Genomic DNA, 25,348 nt, shown 5'->3' with positions numbered 1-25,348 from the left:
TCTTTTCGACGTTATAGGAGTTAGGATATGTATAATACTTGTATAATATGTATTGTATGTAGATATAAATACTGCCTATTTTTATTTGTAAATTTGCATTGTTAAGAACATTAATAAAAAAATAATGAGGCAACCAACCAATGAGCACACACTCAAACTGTAGTCGGCAGCATAGGGTTAATAAATCTGGCCTTTTTTCTTTTTCTTTTTTTTTTTAAACGAAGTAATTTTTCCGCTCGCCCCGCCGTAGTTACGGTCCTGCTTGGCGCCCTCCCTCTGTAAAATTGCACGCTTATGTTGCCAGACAAGAATAATAGGCCTACTTTCTGCAAATAATTGTTTCAATTATAAATTTAAGGACAGCACATGGCCTTTATAATTTTGTTAAATTAACCAAACTAATTAGTTCAATATTGTCACAACCATAACATGCCCGCTCCATACACCTATTAGGCTAAAATTAAATACGATAAAAAAAAGTATGATTTTATAGGTTCTTCATGTCACTTCTAAGCTGATTGGGCTTTGATAAGATGTAATATATATATATATATATATATATATATATATATATATATATATATATATTTGTGTAAGAAAGATAAGGCTTTATTTAAAAAATGTGAAAATGTGCCATGGGATCTTTAATGACCACGAGAGTCAGGACCTTGGTTAAATGTCTCATCCGAAATATGTGATAATATTATATTTGGTGATATTAGTAAGTATGAAATGTATTTTTTCCTACATTGCATGTTCCACTCCCTTCTTTTCCACCCTTGGGAAGAGCCAACCTTCATCGTGGGAATTTTCGTAGAAGACACAAATTTTACACCAAGGATGTTGTGTGTTTACCATTCCATTCAGGGTCTTCATTCACAATACCCAGAGGGGAAAATAGAGCTCGACTAGCTGAATGTGGCCTTATTGGCAAGATTTCCTTTAGTAATGAATGGTCAGAAGGGCAAATGAGAGAGGAGATCGGCACCCTTTTTAAAACCAAATTTAATGTAGCAGAACACGAAACGTTCTTGTTTGAATATTTAAGTACAGTAAGAGGGTCAAAAAAATTGACTAAACCAAATGTATCGCAGCATTTCCTCTGGGGAGGGGAAGAGGTTGCAACCCTTTGCTCTAACTCTTGTCTGTATATTTTGGCTGGAATACAGAGACCTGCTCGGGTAAACTCTTCCTAATTACTTCCTAATAAAGTCTTAAATGGTCTATCCAAAATGTTTTATATATGTAATTTCAGTGTTGAAAAAATGTGTACAATACGTGTGTATATATAAATACAGTGCTGTGAAAGTATTTGCCCCCTGTCTGATTTTCTGCATTTTTGCATATTTTTGACACTGAATGTTATCAGATCTTCAACCAAAATCTAATATTAGATAAAAGGGACCCTGAGTGAACAAATAACACAAATTTGATACATATTTCATTTATTAAAGAAAGTTATGCAACACCCAATACCCCCGTGTGAAAAAGTAATCACCCCCTTAGACTCAATAACTGATTATGCCGCCTTTAGCAGCAATAACTGCAACCAAACGCTTCCTGTAGTTATTGATTAGTCTCACAGCGCCATGGAGGAATTTTGGCCCACTCCTCCATGCAGAACTGCTTCAACTCAGTGACAGTTGTGGATTTTTGAGCATGAACTGCTCGTTTCAGGTCCTGCTACAACATCTCAATAGGATTGTAGGAGCCAATTAGTATTTGTTGCCTATATTATTTATGAGAAGACATATTTTGATACACTTTATTTGTCTATTACGCATTTATAGTAATAGGGTAGTATATCTTTAAGAGAGCGAGCTTTGTTAGGTTCTGGGGCTCGCACGCTTTTGTATAAATTCGGAAAATAACTGTCACTTGTGACTCTGTTGTAGACATAGCTTTGGAGCCTCACGGTTTTCTTACCGTGTCTTGTAATCTTCGTTATTCTGTGGAAATTACCAGTCAATAACTTATCTGTTATTACGCTGAAGATCCTGTAAAATAACTGTGAATACTAACCTGTGGAAACCTGAGGAATAAAAGTTGTATTGCTTTATTTTACCACGGAGTCTGTGTGGATTGGATAACGTTAGATGGATACGCGTCAGCCATACCAGCCCAAGCTATGCAAATTTGGATTTTACACATACATATAGTAAGAAAACCCAGCTCCGGTTGGAAAATTGAACGTGTAAAAAAGGAGCTTTTGGATACTAGGACAAGTACAAAGAAAGATACGGAAGGTCGCGTTGAATGGGCAAACTCGACAGCAAAGTAAGTCTTGTTTATTTCTCAGTGTAGCCTTCGCTATTTATGTGACAGTAAAAAGGGATAGTACAGTTCCGGATTTATCTCCTTCGTTGCTAGTTCTATGTGTCAGACGTCGTGAAGGAATATTAGTGGAATATTGGACCATTTGCTGTATTTAGTGTGACGCAGCTATACTTTGGAAGTGCTTTGGAACGTACTGTGCTAGCTAAGCTACGTCATCATGGATGGTGATGAAGCGTTAGCTGTTTTACCTGTGGTTAAAAGGCAAGTGAAACCTACAGTGAAAGCTATGGAGGAAACGCAGAATCGTCTCATCGGCTCACGGAAAGCCAAGCTAGGTCAGCTGACAGGCAAAATGAATGAGATGCATCATTTAATGGATGATGATGGTAACTTGGAAGTAATTAAGAACAAGCTGATGATTGAGCTCAGCCAGCTGTTTGGGGATTTTTGTGAGCTAAACACATCAGTAAAACGGTTACTTCAGCAGCAATCAGAGAAGGATATGAATGATGATCAGCTTAACTGGTTTGAGCCCAAAGCTAGTTTATTCAGAGAATTCATAGAGAAAACAGAGGTATGGATGGAAGAAGTCCATCAACGTATGGAGCAATTTAGGCAGTGTGATGAAGAGGTACAGCAATCAGATAGCATATCTAGTGCGTCATTTACTACTCGGAGGAAAAAACAAAGTCACGCTGGGCTTTCTTCACAAGCTTCATCTTCTGCCTCATCTGCACGTTTAAAGGCTGAAGTAGAAAGAGCTGCTTTGCTAGCTCAAGCAGCTGCTCTGAAGCAAAAACAAGCTTTAGACAGACAGGAAATCCAGCTAAAGGCTCAGAGAGAAGAGCAGCCTCAAATGCTAAAATTAAGGTTTTGGAAGAGTTGGAGGGTTTTCAAGTCCCACCCAAATGCCTGAGTGATGAAATGAACTCCTACCTGGAGTCACACAAGGTCCTACCTGCTATGAAAAGGGTTAGTTATAGCAACAAAGATGAAGAGTCACTTGAAGCTCGAAGCCAAAGCCAGCCTACCTCTACTGCCGTACGTACTGCTGTGGAGGGAGAACAACAGTTGAGTTTCAGTAACCAAAGAACACCTACCAGTGCAGCTCTACCAGAAGATGATGTTACAGGGACGTTGTACGGTGTCATGCTGCGACAAAACAATATAACAGAATTCCTGGTGAAACAACAAAGGCTATCTACACTACCACCACTGGACATACCCATCTTCAAAGGGGACCCTTTGGAGTACAAGCTGTTCATCAGAGCGTTTGAACACGGAGTGGAGGATAGGACAGATAGCAGCAAGGACAGACTTTACTTCATGGAGCAATACACCAATGGACAGCCCAGAGAGTTGATTAGGAGCTGCCTCCACATGGATCCAGAACGAGGGTATCGTAAAGCGAAGAAGCTTTTGGAAGAGCACTTTGGAGATGCATACAAGGTCTCTGTGGCATACATAGACAAGGCTCTGAGTTGGTCTACCATTAAGTCTGATGATGGAGAGGCACTCCATTCGTACGCTCTCTTTCTCACTGGATGTTGTAATGCCATGACGGATATGGAGTACATGGAAGAGCTCGACAATGCAGCTAACATGTGTGCTATTATTGCCAAACTTCCATACAAGCTGAGGGAGAGGTGGAGAGGCATGGCCTGTGATATACAGGAGCGGCAGAAACGAAGAGCAAAGTTCAAAGACCTTGTCAACTTTGTCAACAAGCAAGCTAAGATAGCACTGCACCCGCTGTTTGGAGACATAAAGGATGCCGCTGCAGTGAGGGGACAAGTGAAGTCTCATACCTACTCAAAGTCACACAAGACAAGTGGTAGCAGGAAGAGTTTCACCACAGCTGCCACACCGGTGGACAACCAGACGGAAGGCACAGAGTCTAGGCCTATGGGAAATGATTATGGCAGTCCTAGCAGTGCATTTACCAAGCCCTGTCTCTTCTGCCAAGGTGATCATAGCATGGAGCTGTGTAAACAGATGAAGAAGTCTCTTCACAAGGAGAAGATTGACTTTCTACGGAGCAAAGGGCTATGCTTTGGCTGTCTGAAAAAAGGACATATGAGTAAAACTTGCAAGGAGAAGCTAAGTTGCAAAGTATGCTCGTTGACACACCCTACTGTGTTGCACATGAAGATCAAGGAAAATGCTACTCTCAAGAAAGAGCAGGAAGAGCCATCAGAAGATGGTGAAAAATGGTCAGTCACCAGTGGTTTCGTTGGAACAGAGAAGGCGATCTGTGGACGCACCAAGGCCGGTGACGCTGACAGCATTTTGGCTATTGTACCCGTTCGAATCAAGTCGAAGAAGGGCAATAAAGTGGTGGCTACCTATGCTTTCCTTGACCCAGGCAGTACTGCCACTTTCTGCACTGAGGAGCTTATGAGTGAGCTCAATGTCAACGGTAGGAAGATAGACATACTGCTGAGAACCATGGGTGAAGAAAAGATTGTCAGCAGTCAGGTTGTGTCAGGTTTGGAGGTGAGCAGTCTGGAGGACAGCAACTTCATAGATCTTCCAGATGTCTTCGCTCAGAAGACCATTCCAGTGAGCAAGGAGAACATCCCACTGCAAAAGGAGGTGAACAGGTGGCCTTACCTGGAACAAGTGCGACTCCCTCATATTGACGCAGAGATAGGGCTGCTGATAGGGACGAACACGCCAAAGGCAATGGAGCCATGGCAGGTCATCAGTAGTGTTGATGATGGACCTTATGCAGTGAGAACCATACTGGGATGGACTGTGAATGGTCCTCTTAGAGAAGACACAGGTAACGGGATAAGAAGTGGACTGATCCAGGTAACAACAAACCGAATATCAGTGGCCAGGCTGGATGAGCTGTGGAGTCAGCAGTTCAAGAATGATTTCCCTGAGTGTGGTCAGGATGACCAACTGGAAATGTCAAGGGAAGACCACCAGTTTATGGATTTGGTCTCACAGTCTGCCAAACTAGTGGACGGATATTACAGCATTAGGCTGCCGTTAAGGAATGAAGTGATCAACATGCCGAACAACCGCAGAGTAGCTGAGCAGCGCGCTCTGAATTTAAGAAATAAGTTAATCAAGAATCCCTCGTTTCACGCCGACTACACTGCATTCATGGGTAACATCATCGCAAAAGGCTATGCCAAGAGGGTTACCTGCGAGGAGGCCAGCCGCAATGACGGAAAGGTATGGTACATACCACATCACGGTGTGTACCATCCCAAGAAGAAGAAGATCCGTGTGGTGTTCGATTGTGGGGCATCGTTTCAAGGTACCACATTGAATGACCAGCTGCTACAGGGGCCGGATCTCACCAGCACTCTGATAGGTGTTATCACCAGGTTCAGACAGGAGCCAGTGGTGATTATGGCTGATGTGGAAGCCATGTTTCATCAAGTGAAAGTGCCAGCTGAAGATTCTGACCTTCTCAGATTTCTCTGGTGGCCACAGGGTGACATCAGACTAGCCATGGTGGAGTACAAGATGGTCGTGCACTTGTTCGGTGCAACGTCGTCACCAAGCTGTGCCAGTTTTGCCCTCAGAAAATGTGCCGAAGACAACAGAGAACAGTTTGACGCCAAGGTGGTCGACACAGTGCTGCACAATTTTATGTCGATGACTGTCTGAAATCAGTCAGCTCAAAGGAAGAAGCTGTGTTATTGTATCATGACATGAGAGCCATCTGTGCAAAGGGAGGATTCCGACTGACGAAATGGATGAGTAATTGTCGAGGTGTACTGTCTGCCATTCCCGAAGAGGAGAGAGCCAAGGAAGTCAAGGACTTGGACCTGGAACAAGATGTACTCCCTGTAGAGCGAGCATTAGGCGTACAGTGGTGTGTCCAGTCTGATACCTTCAAGTTCAGAATTGTCATTCAAGACAGGCCTTTTACCAGAAGGGGTATCCTTTCTGTAGTCAGCTCGATCTATGATCCTTTGGGAATCTTGTCGCCAGTGGTTCTGCCAGCTAAGAAGATCCTGCAAGAGCTTTGCTGAATGAAGCTAAGCTGGGATGATGTCATACCAGATCAGCTTGCTCAGCAGTGGTATGACTGGATGAAAGAGCTCCATCTGCTGAAAGACTTTGAGGTTGAGCGGTGTTTTAAACCTGCAGGCTTTGGAGACTCCTCATTTGCTCAGTTGCATCATTTTGCAGATGCGAGTGAAGAAGGCTATGGTACAGTGAGCTACCTGCTGCAATGGAACAGCTGCAATCAAGTACATTGCTCCTTTGTTATGGGGAAGGCCAGAGTTGCTCCGCTCAAGACAACCACCATTCCTCGCATGGAGCTCACTGCAGCCACTATGGCAGGACGCATGGATAAGATGCTGAGAAGGGAGCTGCAGCTGCAGCTCAAAGATTCCGTGTTTTGGACAGATAGTACTGCTGTACTGAAGTACATTAAAAATGAGACCACTAGGTTCCACACCTTTGTGGCCAATAGAATATCAGCGATTCTGAAGATGTCCGAAGCTTCGCAGTGGAGGTACGTTAATACTGCCAAGAATCCAGCTGATCATGCGTCGAGGGGACTGAAGGTGGATTCCTTCATGCGAAATGAAGCCTGGATCTCAGGGCCAGACTTTCTTGTGAAGTCGAAGGAGGATTGGCCAGAGTACCCAGACCTCCCTGTAGATTCTGCCATGGAGGACCCAGAGGTCAGAAGGGATGTTGTGGTGTACACTCTGACTGCTGAAGAGGAGTTGGATACAATTCAGCAGATGATGGAACACTTCTCTTCTTGGATTCGTCTTAAGAGGGCAGTGGCATGGGTCCTCAAGTTGAGAGGCACTCTGGTGCGTTTTTGTCAAAAGAGGAAGGAGTTGAGTGTGGCCATCGCTCAGTCTGAGGATGATAAGAATCGACAAAAACTTGTGCTGGACAAGGAGATGCAGAGCTTCAAAGCAAGCCTAGACAAGAGAAACGTCACTGTGAAGGACCTTAAGGATGCTGAGTTGGAGATTATCCGCTACAGCCAGAGGAAGAAGTTTCCTGAGGAGATATCCACCCTGCAGAAGGGTGAGAGTGTGAAGAAGAGCAGTCATATTTATAAGCTCAACCCTGTGTTACAAGATGGAGTACTTAGAGTCGGTGGAAGACTCAGTAGGGCAGCTATGCCTGAAGAATCTAAACACCCTGCCATCCTATCGAAAGACCTCCATGTGGCAGAGCTTATCCTACGTGAGATCCACCAGGATGTGGGTCACAGTGGTCGCAACCATATGCTATCCAAGCTGCGCTTAAACTATTGGATTCCTGGTGCCAATGCAGCTATAAGAAGAGTTCTATCCAAGTGTGTTGTCTGTCGGCGGTTTCATGGTGCTGCTGGGCGACAACAGATGGCTGATCTACCCCAGGACAGAGTCTTGCCGGATGAACCTCCATTCACGAACACTGGTGTAGACTACTTTGGTCCATTTGAGGTTCGGCGTGGAAGAAGTGTCGTGAAGAGGTATGGGGTTATCGTTACCTGCATGGCTATCCGGGCTGTCCATATTGAGGTAGCGTCATCTCTGGATACAGACTCGTTTATCAATGCACTTCGCCGCTTTATAGCCAGAAGAGGTCAAGTGTCATTGCTTCGTTCAGACAACGGAACTAACTTCATTGGAGCTGAACGTGAACTTAGGGAAGCAATCAAAGGATGGAATTGCTCCAAGATCAAAAACACTCTCCTTCAGAATGGAATCAAGTGGATGTTCAACCCCCCTACTGGATCTCATCATGGTGGTGTCTGGGAGAGGTTGATCAGGTCAGTAAGGAAGATTCTTAATGCCACTTTGAGAGTACAAGCTCTGGACGAGGAGGGCCTTCACACTGTTCTGTGTGAGGCAGAAGCTATCATCAATAGTCGTCCGATTACTAAGGCATCCAATGACCCAAACGATCTGGAGGCGTTAACACCTAACCACCTGCTGCTCCTCAAGATCAAGCCGTCTCTGCCTCCAGGGCTCTTTCAGAAGGAAGACATCTACTCTCGTAGAAGGTGGAAGCAAGTCCAGTACATGTCGGACCTGTTCTGGAAGAGGTGGACTAGGGAATATCTACCTCAGCTACAGGAGCGCCAGAAGTGGTCACGTGCGTCGTGCAACTTCGTTGTTGGAGATGTCGTGCTGGTGGTGGACGACTCAGCACCTCGTAATTCCTGGGTCATGGGAAAGGTCATCCAGGTTGTGCCAGACAGACATGGATTTGTACGTCAGGTCCGCATCAAGACTAAGACCAGCGTACTGTACAGACCCATCACTAAGGTCTGTCTACTTCAAGAAGCTGAATAAGAATGAGACAGTGGTAAAGACTGTTCTCCTACGGTGAGTCATGTTATTATTATTATTATTATTATTATTTATTTCTTAGCAGACGCCCTTATCCAGGGCGACTTACAATTGTTACATTATACATTATTTCACATTATACAGATATCACATTATTTTATTTATTTTTTTACATACAATTACCCATTTATACAGTTGGGTTTTTACTGGAGCAATCTAGGTAAAGTACCTTGCTCAAGGGTACAACAGCAGTGTCCCCCACTGGGGATTGAACCCACAATCCTCCTGTCAAGAGTCCAGAGCCCTAACCATTACTCCACACTGCTGCCACTATGTACTAGTAACCTCTGACTCCAGGTAATGTAAGGTAATTGAAGACTCAAGATTGCTCAAGAAAAGGTTTTCAGTTAACTTGGCTCCTTGTTTTTTATTTGGTTAGTAATTGTTTTGTGATTTAGATAACAATTAGGGGCCGGTATGTAGGAGCCAATTAGTATTTTTTGCCTATATTATTTATGAGAAGACATATTTTGATACATTATATTTGTCTATTACGCATTTACAGTAATAGGGTAGTATATCTTTAAGAGAGCGAGCTTTGTTAGGTTCTGGGGCTCGCGCGCTTTTGTATAAATTCGGAAAATAACTGTCACTTGTTACTCTGTTGTAGACATAGCTTTGGAGCCTCACGGTTTTCTTACCGTGTCATGTAATCTTCGTTATTCTGTGGAAATTACCAGTCAATAACTTATCTGTTATTACGCTGAAGATCCTGTAAAATAACTGTGAATACTAACCTGTGGAAACCTGAGGAATAAAAGTTGTATTGCTTTATTTTACTACGGAGTCTGTGTGGATTGGATAACGTTAGATGGATACGCGTCAGCCATACCAGCCCAAGCTATGCAAATTTGGATTTTACACATACACACTTTATTGATCACCATGTGGAATAGCCGCTATTGGAACACACATGATTGTGTTAAAGATGTTAATAGACTTTCAATGTACACGTTTTAGAGCTGAACGTTTGTTGAGACAGTTCAAGCGCTGTAGCAGTGTTTACCTATTTCATGGATGTTTGCTTTTTCGTCTTACTCTGGAAAAAATAATAATAGCAATAGAAAAATGTAGGCAAAACAATTTTTGAGAACCGCATTTGGGTGAAAAATGAACAGTTTCAAAACACATTTGTAAAGGCATTGGATTCTATTATGGTGTTTCCGAGCTGTTGAATGTTTCTTATTATATACAGGTTTACTGGCTTGACAGAAAGGCGAATGACAAAAAGAATGCCTCGTCCCTGCGTGGGCTTGAAACAGCAACGTTTTGGTTAAGCCGAACGCGCTCACCGATTACGTTGTTTTATTAGATAACACCCTCGGAGCCCAACAGAACACTGTATGCGTATAATTAAAATATTTACGGTTCAAATGGGAATCGTATTCATCAGATTTTAAGCACACATTTGATAGACGTCACAGTGCAAAGGAGGAAGGCAGGCAATGCAAATGAGGCAACTGGCTCGTACTTTTTAAATCATACCAAAAAATTGAACCCAATTAAGCTTTTAACCGCCTGCAGTCTGGAATGAGTTTGAAATGTTATCGTAACAACTTACTGGGCTACAGCAATTGCATTATATGAAAGTGCTCCTGTTTATTTGTCACCGGCACAGCTACCGGTGCCACTCAGAGTTGGAGGGAGACGTTCGGCCACTTGCCCATAAAACAATACTTTCAGGGATCATTTCTATAGTGATTTGCTAGCGAAATGCGTTTTGAAAGTGTTTGGGCTCGCTACCCACGAGGAAGAGTGAGAGTGTTCGTTTTTGAGCGTGAAGAAGACAGCGAGTGTTGTTTTTGACCAACTGCTCGCTGTTATTGATGACCGCTCCAGTGTTCCTTAGGGGGCTGGAGGAAGCGGACACGTTCTGAGTGGGTATCTTACCAAAACGTAAGAAAGATGAACTACAGTTGCAAAGCACTGCTGCTTTTTCGATGATTGATTAAAACTATCAAACTGACTGAAAACACGGATCGCATTAATTGAGATTGGTTTCATACCAATATGCTTACATAACAGATATTGGTTATAGACAATGTCATATACACAGAAATGAACACGGACAGTGTTTATTAAGGGCTGACTCATTTACATGTTCGAGAGATCTAGGTGTACTGGACAAATCTACTGGATTTTTTTTCCATGTCGTAATTGTGCCGCCTGTGATAATGCGTTTGCGTTTTACAAGCCATACAACGAAAAAAGAGTACAGTGTCTTACAAGTGATGACCTGTGCTTCAACACATGTCATTTATTTGTTTTTTTGTCCTTGCCATTTGCAATATGTTGGTAAAACTACTAGACAGTGACGATTGCGCATTGATGAGCAAGCATAAAAGTTCAATTAGGAGAAAAGATATCCATTCACCACTAGCTAGACATTTCGTAGATGCCAAACATTCCATTTCAGATCTGAAATACCGCAGCATACAAAAAATATTTCAAGCTCGAGGACGTGATAATCTCGATCAAAAACTATTACAATGTGAATCCAAATGGATCTTCTATCTCCATATGGTACAACCCGAGGGATTAAATGAAGCACTAGGATTATCCTGTTTTCTGTGATATAATGTGCAACCATACTTGTCTTTCATATGATCTGAAAATAAATTATAGCGCTTTGAGATTATGTCTGTTATTAGCAGATTGTTTAGAAATGTACTCAAATATGTTACAACTGTTCTGTCTACGAAATATATCTGTAACATTTATGTAATGCTTTTGTGGTTTTTTGATGAAGTTCATTTGCTAACAGACTGTTCTGATTTTGATTCAAACCGTGAAGCGATCGCTCTGTTTGCAGTATATTTTCTTTCAGTAAGAGGAGTGTCCTTGTGATTCCATACAGAATGCGACAAAACCTGTCGCCCTCCTTAATATAAACAGAAAAAGAACAAGTACACACACACGCCAGGTGATTTACTGCAGCGTCAGACATTGGAGGTTCAGCAGTGTGCTGCAGCGTTGTGCAAAGTCGTCGGTGGAAGTCAGGATGGCCGAGCGGTCTAAGGCGCTGTGGTCAGGTCGCAGTCTCCATGGAGGCGTGGGCTCGAACCCCACTTCTGACAACTGTTCTTGTTCATTTATTTCTAAAACGTCCACCGAATGCTTGGTAATTTTACATGTTTTTCTTTTTAGTATTCAAATCACAGCTTTTTAAATGAGAGAAAGTCACCGCAAACCCGCACCTCGCCACTTTCTTCACACTGCTAAACTGCCTCATAAAGATGAGACCTCTAATTATGCCTTTCCAATACTTTGAATGTGTTATTGTTGAGTTTAACATCACATCTTGGTAATCATAATGTCTGCAGGCCTTGTTTTTCTCGGGTTTTATTAACGCGCTCCATGTGTGTGGCCGGTTAGCTCAGTTGGTTAGAGCGTGGTGCTAATAACGCCAAGGTCGCGGGTTCGATCCCCGTACGGGCCATGACTTTTCTTCTTTAAAGAAACCACAGCATTTGGAATGGTGCCAAAATGAACATTCTTTAACAAAATGAACCGGTGCGATATGAAGTAGAACCAGTAATATTTCAGATTCCTCATCTTTAAACATGTATTAGGAATGAACACATACAATTAAAAAGAAAGCTTACGTAGTCGGCAGGATTCGAACCTGCGCGGGGAAACCCCAATGGATTTCTAGTCCATCGCCTTAACCACTCGGCCACGACTACATGTTCTTACATTGGACTGTGAAATGATCCATATTATTGTCAAAAGAAGTAAACGACACCCGCGGTAATGCTGCAGATGGCAGTATAGGCTAACATGAACCGAAGTCAAATGCCTTTGTTGAAACTCCATCGATTTATACAAGGCAAGTGTCGCGCCCCCGAAATGAATATAGCCAGACTACGCCACATTATGTTTAAAGAAAATAAGGAATTCTGTTCTATTATAATTACCTTCTACTTTCATTGACACAGGTTCGAATTATCAACAAAGGGGGACCGCAACTAGCCCACATCAAAGAACACAGAGAAGTAGCAATATGCAATTCTTTATTAAAAACAGGAAATAGTCAAAACTTGGCATTAATATAGCACACCTCGTCACTAACAAGAAAAGTCAAAGTAATACAGTAAAATGTGCATGACCAGCCCTTATTCAATATTGCACTTGCCCTGGCTGGATTGTCGGTAGGGGACGTGGTTCCAATCTGCCACCCCAAATTTCAAAACTGCTCAATTATCCCTTTCCCAACAGGGGGCGCCACTCCACCACCGAGTCCAAGCCAACAGACTAATAACACCAAGCCTTCCCCAGAGTCAATTGAGTGGAGATAGAACGTTTCAATCTGCAACAGAGCAGGGCCTCCAGTCTCGATCTAAAATAAGATATTGCACACGACACAGGTTTCCTGATAAAAATAAAGCAAAAGATCAGTGCACTTCAGGACATTTCAATTTATCTGCTAATTTATACAACAAATTAAAATAGTATAATAAAACCAGAGAGATTACTATTAAGCAAATTACTAATGAAAATTAATCACAAACACATATCTATAACCATATATCAATACACATATCTAGATCTATGTATAAATACAGTATAATCTAGTAACAGATATAACCTAGCAGCATATACAACCTAGCAGCTTTATGTAGTTTAGCAACAGATACAGTCTAGCAGCGTTATATATTTTTAGCAGCAGATACAATTTAGCAGCATTGTCTAGTGTAGCAGCCAAGTATAATCAAACATCATTCGTAGCAGTAAAATACAGCCCTGCATCAGCTTAATTCTGGCTGTAATAAGGCAGAAAATAGGGGAAAGACTCTGCTGATAAGTTATAATAAAAAGTAACAATAGCTCAATGAAAAGGTGTGTGACTACTTCAGTTCGAGCATAATGCACCACAACAAAACACTTAACTGGTGGATGACGACCCACAACTCCCAAGCCAGCGTCTCGGGCAGCTCTCGCTCTCAAAGTGATCGTGCTTTTCACTTCTCTCCAACCAAACGCCGCTCAGCTGGTCGTCTTCAACTCCTCACGTCCCGATTTCTCTTCAGTCTCGTTCCCAGTACACCAAGTGTCCCGTACTACTGCCAACAACACCCCAAATTCCTCACATCCTGGTCCCGTGCCGCTACCTGCAACACTCCGATCTCCTTGCTTTCTTTAGTCTTATATTCGTGTTGTTCTTTTCTCTATCCCCGCATTCTGCTTTCTCCCTATCTTGTTTCTTCCTTTCTTTTCTTTTCGTTCCGCCTTGTTCTAACTTCGTTTCCTCACTTTGTTTTCTGACGTCATTTTCTGAACTGCGTCTCACGAACTACGTCTCTCGAACTGCGTCTCTCGAACTGCGTCTCTCGAACTGCGTCTCTCGAACTGCGTCTCTCTATCCTCTTTTTTACTCCCTCTTTATAGTACACATCTGATTAAATTATTGTCCACACTTGCGATCCAAACAGTGATTTCAAGCGGTAGACACCGGTGGCGTTGCCATAGGAACAGGTAACACAGCGTGTGTACGAAAACGTAAAAACAAAATAAATCAATACATCAATAACATGCTTAAATTAAATAATTCCAACAACACATTGTGAAAAAATGGAAAAATAAATAAAACATTCTAAAAATCACAACAATATAATTCAATAAATCACATACACTTTTGTCACCCGTGACACACTTCCCTGCTGCATTGGTCGCTGTCCTCAGCGGCCTTAATACAAGTGCCTACTGCAAATACCTTGCTGGAAGTCTTCCCCTATTCTCCCTTTCGGATCTCCTCGGGGGAGGGGCTCCTTCACCAGCACCTTGTGGGAACAAATAGCCCCACATTGGCTGCAATGCGTCTTCTCTCTGAGTTACTATCTCAGGAGGTCTATCCAACATCTCCTGGGGATATAAAATACATGGCCTCAACAAGTTTCTATGTATTACTCGAGTAGGACCGTCTTGGCCTTCTGGCCTAACTCTGTAAACAGGGGCTTGCGAGTCAGTCCGCTCTACAACTACATAGGGTTCACTTTCCCACCTATCAGCTAGTTTACCTCTACCCCTCCTTCGTTTACTAAATACCAACACCCTTTCTCCAGGCAATAATGGGGCATCTCTAGCAGTACGATCATAGCGGCTCTTAGACCTCTCAGCAGCTTGCCCTGACCGCTTCCCTGTTTTCTGATAAGCACTGTACAATTTTGCGTGGTGCTGTGCAACCCACTCATTTAAAGTTCTCTCCCTCTCCACTTCTGGAGTCCCAAACAACACATCTGTAGGGAGACGAGCATGTCTTCCAAACATTAGGAAGAAGGGCGTATATCCAGTAGTCTCATGCACTGTATTATTATACGCATGAACTAATTCAGGCAAATATTGTGGCCACCTATTCTGTTGCTCCACCTCTAGGGTGCCAAGCAAATTTAACAAGGTTTGGTTAAACCGCTCACAAAGTCCATTGCCCTGAGGATGATACGGGGTCGTCCTACTCTTTCGGGCCCCATAGTACTGACACAAGCTCTTGATTAGCTCCGATTCAAAATTTGGACCCTGATCTGAATTGAGCCTACTGGGGCACTGTCACAAAGACGGCCAGAGTGGGTTGCGTCAGATCAGAAAGGAATTCAAACACAGACAGACGGTGGTTGTGATGAGCTGAGTGCAATGGTGGCACTCAGCGTTTATTAACAAATAAAAGGTTAAAAACAGCACAAAAACAGGACACGGCACTATAGCCAAAATAAACAGACATACAAAACGACTAAACACTAAACAGACGGTGCAGGACAGACAGACGAACAAACACGGTGAGTGAAAACACGTTAACTATTACTTTTACTATTATTATTAGTTTACTTCACCTCCGTCTCCAATCCCGTTCTCCACTCACTGAACACCTAACCCCGACTGAATGAAAATGTGCATCTATATATACTGTTGTGCTGGGATACAATTACTAATTAATTATTCACTTGAATCCCAGCACATGAATTAATTCTGTGCAACCCCGTGCTCGCATATTATATTTTAAATGCACATGCGTGATGTGCAATCCCGTGCCTAAATACAAATATACAATTTAAACACACGTGAAACACAGACCTGTTTATATCCAGTGTACCAATCTATACACCAACATTAACATACGCACGCATACATACAACATAGAACACATAAATGCACACAGGGGCGGGGCACTTTGCCACAGGCACCCAAACGGTTGAATGATATGCTGCCATAATACACGAGCTGTCGTGATGGCGGTCTGATCCCGGGTAGGGATAGCCCAAGTAAACCTTGTAAACATATCTGTCGCCACTAAAATATACTGATAGGTATCATTTGGCCTACCAAGCGATAAAAAATCCACAGCCAATACTTCAAAAGGAGCAGAAGTTCTAATGGGCATTAGCTTAGCCTTACCCTCTGGTCGAGCTTTCCGCAGATTACAGCGGTTACAAGTTGCATGCCAGTGCTGTACATCCTTCTCCATCTTAGGCCAAAAGAAACGTCTTCTCAGCACAGACAAGGTTTTGTCGACTCCTAGGTGACCAGCATGAGTGTGGGAAGTTTCCCAGATCTGCCTTCTGTTCTGCTCAGGGGCAAGAATTTGTAACTGTACCTCATGGGTGTTGGGGTCCAACGTCCTCCTGCACATCACTCCATCTCGCATTTCAAGTCGCTTCCACTGTTGCAGCCAGATCACAGCCAAGGGGGACTCCCGTCTCCGCTCCTGTCCAGTCGGTGCGGTCCCACGACTCAAATACTCTCTCAAGCATTGCAATGCGGAGTCCTGTCCCTGTTCTCGCTGCCACCTACTGGGGTCCCAACCCCAACTTGGCTCGTCATCCACCTGGTCATCGACCTGGGAATGCAATTGCAGAACCTCGGCTCCCTCGCCTGGCTCCACGTAACCTGCTTCTGGAAGTCTAGAAAGAACATCGGCATTAATGTTAATCTTTCCCGGTCGATACTTCACCTCAAGTTGAAAACTTGAAAGTTGTGCCACCCAACGTTGTTCCACCGCTCCAAGTCTTGCTGTATGGAGATGAGCTAAAGGGTTATTGTCAGTGTATACTACTACTTTTGCTCCAATTAGATACTCTTTAAATTTTTCTGCTACTGCCCACTTCAATCCCAAAAGCTCCAACTTGAAAGAGCTGTAGTTGGCATCATTCCGCTCTGCTGGGTGCAAGCTGCGGCTGGCATAAGCTATGACACGCTCCTGTCCATCTTGAAACTGGGACAACACAGCTCCAAGTCCACGTTGGCTTGCATCTGTATAAACAGTGAAAGGCAAGGTAAAATCTGCAAAAGCAAGCACTGGGGCCTGAGTCAACTCCCCTTTAAGACAATCAAAAGCAGCCTCACATTCTGGAGTCCATTGGACCTCTCTCCTATTATTCTGCTTCCCTCCTTGCGCAGAACCTACTAACAATCCATGAAGCGGGCTGGCAATATGGGCAAACCTGGCAATAAACCGTCTGTAGTAGCCTGCAAACCCTAGAAAGCTCCGTACTTGCTTGACAGTCTTTGGCCTTGGCCAATCTCGTACTACTTCTATTTTAGTTGGGTCTGGGGAAACACCCCCTTGGTTCACTACATGGCCCAAAAACTTGTTGTTGGAACAAGTTACACTTCTCCAATCGGAGTTTAAGTCCATTCCTCCACAGCTTCTCAAAGATGGAGTCAAGTTGCTTCAAATGAGCTGCAAAGTTAACAGAGTATACAATTACATCATCCAAATAAACAAGTGCAGACTCTGAGATCTCCCCTCCTAGGCATCGCTGCATCAGCCTTTGGAAAGTAGCAGGGGCGTTACACAAGCCAAAAGGCATCCTCTCAAACTCATATAACCCTAGTGGTGTTACAAAAGCTGTTTTCTCTCGATCTTGAGGAGCCATCTCCACCTGCCAATAGCCACTAGCGAGATCAAGTGTTGAGTACCATTCTGCTTTCTTCAGGCTAGTTAGTGCCTCTTTGTGAGTCACGGCATTAAGCTTACGGTAATCAACGCAAAAGCGCCAAGCACCATCTTTCTTCCTCACTAATACTATGGGCGCAGCCCACGGACTACAGCTTTCCTTTATAATTCCAGATTCTAACATGCCTCCAAGCAGTGACTTAATGTCCTTATACACCATCGGCGAGATGGGTCGGTACCTCTCTCGAATTGGAGCAGCACTTCCAGTTGGGATGTGATGTTGCACAGCCCCAGTCCAGCCATAATCTTCCTCGTGCTCCGCAAAGACCTTCTTCCACTTGAGCAATAATGCATCCAACTGTTCCTGTTGTTGGGGTGTCAGGCCATCACCCTGTAATTAAAACTGAGGAGATTGTGAATCATTCTGATCTACCATATGCGTTTCAGCTTCAACTACCTTAATTTCCATGACACCTGGCTCCAGTTCAGTCAGCTGAAGATCGGTCTTCCCCTTTACTTCCAGAGGATCTATCACATACACATTCGCTAGCTTCTGGTACTTGCCCAGAAACACAGGATAGGAATGCACATTTCTCACCCTAACAGGAATCCGCCCATTCTTCACGGTGCCAAGAGTCCTGGCTACCATCACGGATGCTACCTCACCAGTAGGCTCCACAATGGCATCATATGAATGGCCGGTCTTCACAGCTCCAGTCTTACCCCATATAACTACCTCACTCTGAGGAGGGACTCGAACTGGCCTATTATACGCAGGCCGAAGGGTCCCCATAAATCCATTTGGTGCTTTACCCATGATCACTCGCTGGCAATCTACAAATGCCTGATCCCACGCTCGTTGACTCGCAGGATCACACTGAGAAATAAAGTTAGAGTTACTTTGTTCAGTTTGAAACAGCTCAGTCCAACAAGCAGTAATCACATTAATTCCCAACAGTGCTGGACAGGACGGTAAGCAATCGTCTCGGACTATGACAGCCCCTCGCGCCGGAATCTTCAACCCTCGGACTTCAAAATCCAAAATTGCATAGCCCACATATGGGACAACCAGGCCATTGGCTGCCCTCAAGGTCAACCACTTCTCATTGCCTTTCTGGATCGCTTTATCCTTAAATTGAGAATTAAAAAAGCTCTCAGTTAACATCGTGACCTGTGAACCTGTGTCCAGCAAGCATCGCACTGGCACACCTTCCACCAGTATCTCCACCCGGGGGCACATTCCTACAATTACATGTTCAAATGGCATAGAGGGACCTACACTAGAGTCACCCACCGCTTGGTCCACAGCAGCAGGTTCCTTTAGTTTAAAACCGATTCCTGTCTTCTATTTCTACATTGTCTTTCCATATGCCCACTATTCCCACACTGGCGACAGATTGGCCTACCTCGGGGATCCCATTGATGTCGCTGGGGTTCAACAAAGTGGTACGCCTGAAAGCCTCTCCGTCTCCATTCTGGTGGTGCATCGTGAGGAGCCGCAACTACAGCGCAATTCCCGCGACGTCCACTGTATTCCGCTCGTAGCTCTTTAACCAGGTCCTGCGTCATGACTTGAAACTGACCTTTCACTTCTTGGAGCATTTGTTCTCTAAAGGCTTTTCCCCACTCCTCATTACTTCCTACAGAGTTTAAAACACTCTTACTTACAGTCTGACAGGCAAGCGAGCTCCCCTCCTCACTATGTTGCTCTTCATCATACAGTACGGCCTCCCGCCGAGTCTCCTCAAATGACAGACGTTCATTCCTCCTCACTTGCCTCCTTAACTCCTGTCGCAGGCTCTCTCTCCTCAAACCCAGGATGATTTGGTCACGCTGGAGGGTATCTCCACTATCCAGGCCACGTGGGTCTCGACGCTGTAACCTGCAGAATAATTCTCGTAAACGGAGGGTAAAGGCTTGCAAACTCTCATTAGCTCCTTGGGTGCAATTAAAAAAATGTGAGCGCAGTACTGCAATTGGAACCCTATCACCATACAATTGATCAAGCTGCTTAAAAATCTGTTCTGGAGCCTGTCTATCTCGATCACCTAATAGTAATATCTCCCGTTTAGCCTCACCTTCTAGTGCCCCAATAACAAAATCTACTTGCTGCGCTTCAGATAAAGTTTGCATACGCATCATCATCTGTACTTGGCCCTTCCATTCTGTTAATCTAATCTCTGATCCAGTACCCTTATATTTGGGAACCCAAGGTGCCCCCATAAAGAAAGGCATCATCATTACAGGCGGGTTAGCAGCTTGGGGATCTGTCCCTGGCATGGTGTCTAGTTGCTATCAGCCTCTGTCGATCCTGCCGACTGCGCCAAAATCGTGTCGCGCCCCCGAAATGAATATAGCCAGTCTACGCCACCTTATGTTTAAAGAAAATAAGGAATTCTGTTCTATTATAATTACCTTCTACTTTCATTGACACAGGTTCGAATTATCAACAAAGGGGGACCGCAACTAGCCCACATCAAAGAACACAGAGAAGTAGCAATATGCAATTCTTTATTAAAAACAGGAAATAGTCAAAACTTGGCATTAATATAGCACACCTCGTCACTAACAAGAAAAGTCAAAGTAATACAGTAAAATGTGCATGACCAGCCCTTATTCAATATTGCACTTGCCCTGGCTGGATTGTCGGTAGGGACGTGGTTCCAATCTCCTGCCACCCCAAATTTCAAAACTGCTCAATTATCCCTTTCCCAACAGGGGGCGCCACTCCACCACCGAGTCCAAGCCAACAGACTAATAACACCAAGCCTTCCCCAGAGTCAATTGAGTGGAGAAAGAACGTTTCAATCTGCAACAGAGCAGGGCCTCCAGTCTTGATCTAAAATAAGATATTGCACACGACACAGGTTTCCTGATAAAAATAAAGCAAAAGATCAGTGCACTTCAGGACATTTCAATTCATCTGCTAATTTATACAACAAATTAAAATAGTATAATAAAACCAGAGAGATTACTATTAAGCAAATTACTAATTAAAATTAATCACAAACACATATCTATAACCATATATCAATACACATATCTAGATCTATGTATAAATACAGTATAATCTAGTAACAGATATAACCTAGCAGCATATACAACCTAGCAGCTTTATGTAGTTTAGCAACAGATACAGTCTAGCAGCGTTATATATTTTTAGCAGCAGATACAATTTAGCAGCATTGTCTAGTGTAGCAGCCAAGTATAATCAAACATCATTCGTAGCAGTAAAATACAGCCCTGCATCAGCTGAATTCTTGCTGTAATATAAGGCAGAAAACAGGGAAAAGACTCTGCTGATAAGTTATAATAAAAAGTAACAATAGCTCAATGAAAAGGTGTGTGACTACTGCAGTTCGAGCATAATGCACCACAACAAAACACTTAACTGGTGGATGACGACCCACAACTCCCAAGCCAGCGTCTCGGGCAGCTCTCGCTCTCAAAGTGATCGTGCTTTTCACTTCTCTCCAACCAACGCCGCTCAGCTGGTCGTCTTCAACTCCTCACGTCCCGATTTCTCTTCAGTCTCGTTCCCAGTACACCAAATGTCCCGTACTACTGCCAACAACACCCCAAATTCCTCACATCCTGGTCCCGTGCCGCTACCTGCAACACTCCGATCTCCTTGCTTTCTTTAGTCTTATATTCGTGTTGTTCTTTTCTCTATCCCCGCATTCTGCTTTCTCCCTATCTTGTTTCTTCCTTTCTTTTCTTTTCGTTCCGCCTTGTTCTAACTTCGTTTCCTCACTTTGTTTTCTGACGTCATTTTCTGAACTGCGTCTCACGAACTGTGTCTCTCAGAACTACGTCTCTCGAACTGCGTCTCTCTATCCTCTTTTTTACTCCCTCTTTATAGTACACAGCTGATTAAATTATTGTCCACACCTGCGATCCAAACAGTGATTTCAAGCGGTAGACACCGGTGGCGTTGCCATAGGAACAGGTAACACAGCGTGTGTACGAAAACATAAAAACAAAATAAATCAATAACGTGCTTAAATTAAATCATTCCAACAACACATTGTGAGAAAAAGGAAAAATAAATAAAACATTCTAAAAATCACAACAATATAATTCAACAAATCACATACACTTTTGTCACTCGTGACACAAGCACACGTGGGAAATGTAAATAGAATTTCCTTTCAGTCAACGTTCATAATAATGAATACATCTTTATTTCAAAATACGTAACAATTTAAGTGATCTTTTCAAACCACCCATACACAAAAAACAAAGTAGATCTTTATTTCAACTGAAAAACTGACTTGCTTCATGGCTGCTGCCACAGCACTCAAGCACGTTGTGGCTAGCGTGAGCGGACTTAACAGATAACAAGATCTACAAAATATCACATGCCAATAAAACATAACACAATTATGTTCGATTTTATAACAAAACCCCACCCCAGATGGGACTCAAACCCACTATACCTGGCTTAGGAGGCCAGTGGCCTTAGCCATTAGGCCACTTGGGCTGACATGGGAAGCGCACATTTGGTAGTTCTAAAGAAAGTGGGAACAATAGTATCGTGGTTTCATAAATATCCAAGCCATCTTTGGTGTTCAAACAAAGCAGTTACATGGGGAAAGGGCCGTACTTATCAGTAAGTGTTTGAAATGCATGTGGGAAGATTTAAGATTGTGAAGAAGTTTTAATATGCTTCGTATTTGCGCATTGGTAACCTTACATAATTACGTTTTGATTAATGCCACTTCCTTACCTGACAGTAGTCAGGGTGACGATACAAGACCAGAGCCAATAAACCTGTTATTTTCCTGTCCTTTCATTACCATATTCTAGTGTGCTTGTTCAGAATATGCGTGAATCCTGAAAACGTCTTGCTAATATGTGAACAAAGCCAGCATTCACTTTATTGATCACCATGTGGAATAGCCGCTATTGGAACACACATGATTGTGTTAAAGATGTTAATAGACTTTCAATGTACACGTTTTAGAGCTGAACGTTTGTTGAGACAGTTCAAGCGCTGTAGCAGTGTTTACCTATTTCATGGATGTTTGCTTTTTCGTCTTACTCTGGAAAAAATAATAATAGCAATAGAAAAATGTAGGCAAAACAATTTTTGAGAACCGCATTTGGGTGAAAAATGAACAGTTTCAAAACACATTTGTAAAGGCATTGGATTCTATTATGGTGTTTCCGAGCTGTTGAATGTTTCTTATTATATACAGGTTTACTGGCTTGACAGAAAGGCGATTGACAAGAAGAATGCCTCGTCCCTGCGTGGGCTTGAAACAGCAACGTTTTGGTTAAGCCGAACGCGCTCACCGATTACGTTGTTTTATTAGATAACACCCTCGGAGCCCAACAGAACACTGTATGCGTATAATTAAAATATTTACGGTTCAAATGGGAATCGTATTCATCAGATTTTAAGCACACATTTGATAGACGTCACAGTGCAAAGGAGGAAGGCAGGCAATGCAAATGAGGCAACTGGCTCGTACTTTTTAAATCATACCAAAAAATTGAACCCAATTAAGCTTTTAACCGCCTGCAGTCTGGAATGAGTTTGAAATGTTATTGTAACAACTCACTGGGCTACAGCAATTGCATTATATGAAATTGCTCCTGTTTATTTGTCACCGGCACAGCTACCGGTGCCACTCAGAGTTGGAGGGAGACGGTCGGCCACTTGCCCATAAAACAATACTTTCAGGGATCATTTCTATAGTGATTTGCTAGCGAAATGCGTTTTGAAAGTGTTTGGGCTCGCTACCCACGAGGAAGAGTGAGAGTGTTTGTTTTTGAGCGTGAAGAAGACAGCGAGTGTTGTTTTTGACCAACTGCTTGCTGTTATTGATGACCGCTCCAGTGTTCCTTAGGGGGCTGGAGGAAGCGGACACGTTCTGAGTGGGTATCTTACCAAAACGTAAGAAAGATGAACTACAGTTGCAAAGCACTGCTGCTTTTTCGATGATTGATTAAAACTATCAAACTGACTGAAAACACGGATCGCATTAATTGCGATTGGTTTCATACAAATACGCTTACATAACAGATATTGGTTATAGACAATGTCATATACACAGAAATGAACACGGACAGTGTTTATTAAGGGCTGACTCATTGACATGTTCGAGAGATCTAGGTGTACTGGACAAATCTACTGGATTTTTTTTCCATGTCGTAATTGTGCCGCCTGTGATAATGCGTTTGCGTTTTACAAGCCATACAACGAAAAAAGAGTACAGTGTCTTACAAGTGATGACCTGTGCTTCAACGCATGTCATTTATTTGTTTTTTTGTCCTTGCCATTTGCAATATGTTGGTGAAACTACTAGACAGTGACGATTGCGCATTGATGAGCAAGCATAAAAGTTCAATTAGGAGAAAAGATATCCATTCACCACTAGCTAGACATTTCGTAGATGCCAAACATTCCATTTCAGATCTGAAATACCGCAGCATACAAAAAAATATTTCAAGCTCGAGGACGTGATAATCTCGATCAAAAACTATTACAATGTGAATCCAAATGGATCTTCTATCTCCATACTGTACAACCCGAGGGATTAAATGAAGCGCTAGGATTATCCTGTTTTCTGTGATATATTGCGCAACCATACTTGTCTTTCATAAGATCTGAAAATAAATTATAGCGCTTTGAGATTATGTCTGTTATTAGCAGATTGTTTAGAAATGTACTCAAATATGTTACAACTGTTCTGTCTACGAAATATATCTGTAACATTTATGTAATGCCTTTGTGGTTTTTTGATGAAGTTCATTTGCTAACAGACTGTTCTGATTTTGATTCAAACCGTGAAGCGATCGCTCTGTTTGCAGTATATTTTCTTTCAGTAAGAGGAGTGTCCTTGTGATTCCATACAGAATGCGATAAAACCTGTCGCCCTCCTTAATATAAACAGAAAAAGAACAAGTACACGCACACGCCAGGTGATTTACTGCAGCGTCAGACATGGGAGGTTCAGCAGTGTGCTGCAGCGTTGTGCAAAGTCGTCGGTGTAAGTCAGGATGGCCGAGCGGTCTAAGGCGCTGTGGTCAGGTCGCAGTCTCCATGGAGGCGTGGGTTCGAACCCCACTTCTGACAACTGTTCTTGTTAATTTATTTCTAAAACGTCCACCGAATGCTTGGTAATTTTACATGTTTTTCTTTTTAGTATTCAAATCACAGCTTTTTAAATGAGAGAAAGTCACCGCAAGCCCGCACCTCGCCACTTTCTTCACACTGCTAAACTGCCTCATACAGATGAGACCTCTAATTATGCCTTTCCAATACTTTGAATGTGTTATTGTTGAGTTTAACATAACATCTTGGTAATCATAATGTCCGCAGGCCTTGTTTTTCTCGGGTTTTATTAATGCGCTCCATGTGTGTGGCCGGTTAGCTCAGTTGGTTAGAGCGTGGTGCTAATAACGCCAAGGTCGCGGGTTTGATCCCCGTACGGGCCATGACTTTTCTTCTTTAAAGAAACCACAGCATTTGGAATGGTGCCAAAATGAACATTCTTTAACAAAATGAACCGGTGCGATATGAAGTAGAACCAGTAATATTTCAGATTCCTCATCTTTAAACATGTATTAGGAATGAACACATACAATTAAAAAGAAAGCTTACGTAGTCGGCAGGATTCGAACCTGCGCGGGGAAACCTACCCTACTGTGGGGCTGTCATAAGAATTTCACATACAGCAATCTACCCATTAAAAAAACAACGATAGGAGTTGTATTTCAATCCCATTGCACTGAAGCAGGGCTCCAGCAAACAAAACAAGTTTGGGGTTTGTCAGTATTTAAACACTAAGCAAAGCAGATTCTTTCATTCAAATCCATTCAAAACCAAAACAGCATTTGC

At 43.0% G+C, this 25,348-nt stretch overlaps 6 non-coding genes across 6 annotated transcripts; 5 read left to right on the top strand and 1 right to left on the bottom strand.

The window, feature by feature from the left end:
• Positions 1-10,279: 10,279 nt before the first annotated feature.
• Positions 10,280-10,494, top strand: LOC131702234 (small nucleolar RNA U3). Its single transcript, XR_009309388.1, has one exon. It is a non-coding gene; the product is annotated as a small nucleolar RNA U3 (small nucleolar RNA).
• A 1,483-nt stretch (positions 10,495-11,977) lies between these two features.
• Positions 11,978-12,051, top strand: trnai-aau (transfer RNA isoleucine (anticodon AAU)). Its single transcript has one exon. It is a non-coding gene; the product is annotated as a tRNA-Ile (tRNA).
• A 165-nt stretch (positions 12,052-12,216) lies between these two features.
• Positions 12,217-12,298, bottom strand: trnas-aga (transfer RNA serine (anticodon AGA)). Its single transcript has one exon. It is a non-coding gene; the product is annotated as a tRNA-Ser (tRNA).
• A 10,874-nt stretch (positions 12,299-23,172) lies between these two features.
• Positions 23,173-23,387, top strand: LOC131702252 (small nucleolar RNA U3). The gene has a single exon (XR_009309406.1). It is a non-coding gene; the product is annotated as a small nucleolar RNA U3 (small nucleolar RNA).
• Positions 23,388-24,501: 1,114 nt separating this feature from the next.
• trnal-cag (transfer RNA leucine (anticodon CAG)) lies at positions 24,502-24,583 on the top strand. Its single transcript has one exon. It is a non-coding gene; the product is annotated as a tRNA-Leu (tRNA).
• A 288-nt stretch (positions 24,584-24,871) lies between these two features.
• Positions 24,872-24,945, top strand: trnai-aau (transfer RNA isoleucine (anticodon AAU)). Its single transcript has one exon. It is a non-coding gene; the product is annotated as a tRNA-Ile (tRNA).
• Positions 24,946-25,348: the final 403 nt, after the last annotated feature.

This window comes from Acipenser ruthenus, chromosome 29 (assembly GCF_902713425.1).
Source record: "Acipenser ruthenus chromosome 29, fAciRut3.2 maternal haplotype, whole genome shotgun sequence".
Taxonomy (NCBI): domain Eukaryota; kingdom Metazoa; phylum Chordata; class Actinopteri; order Acipenseriformes; family Acipenseridae; genus Acipenser; species Acipenser ruthenus.
This window is presented reverse-complemented; position numbering and strand designations above follow the sequence as displayed.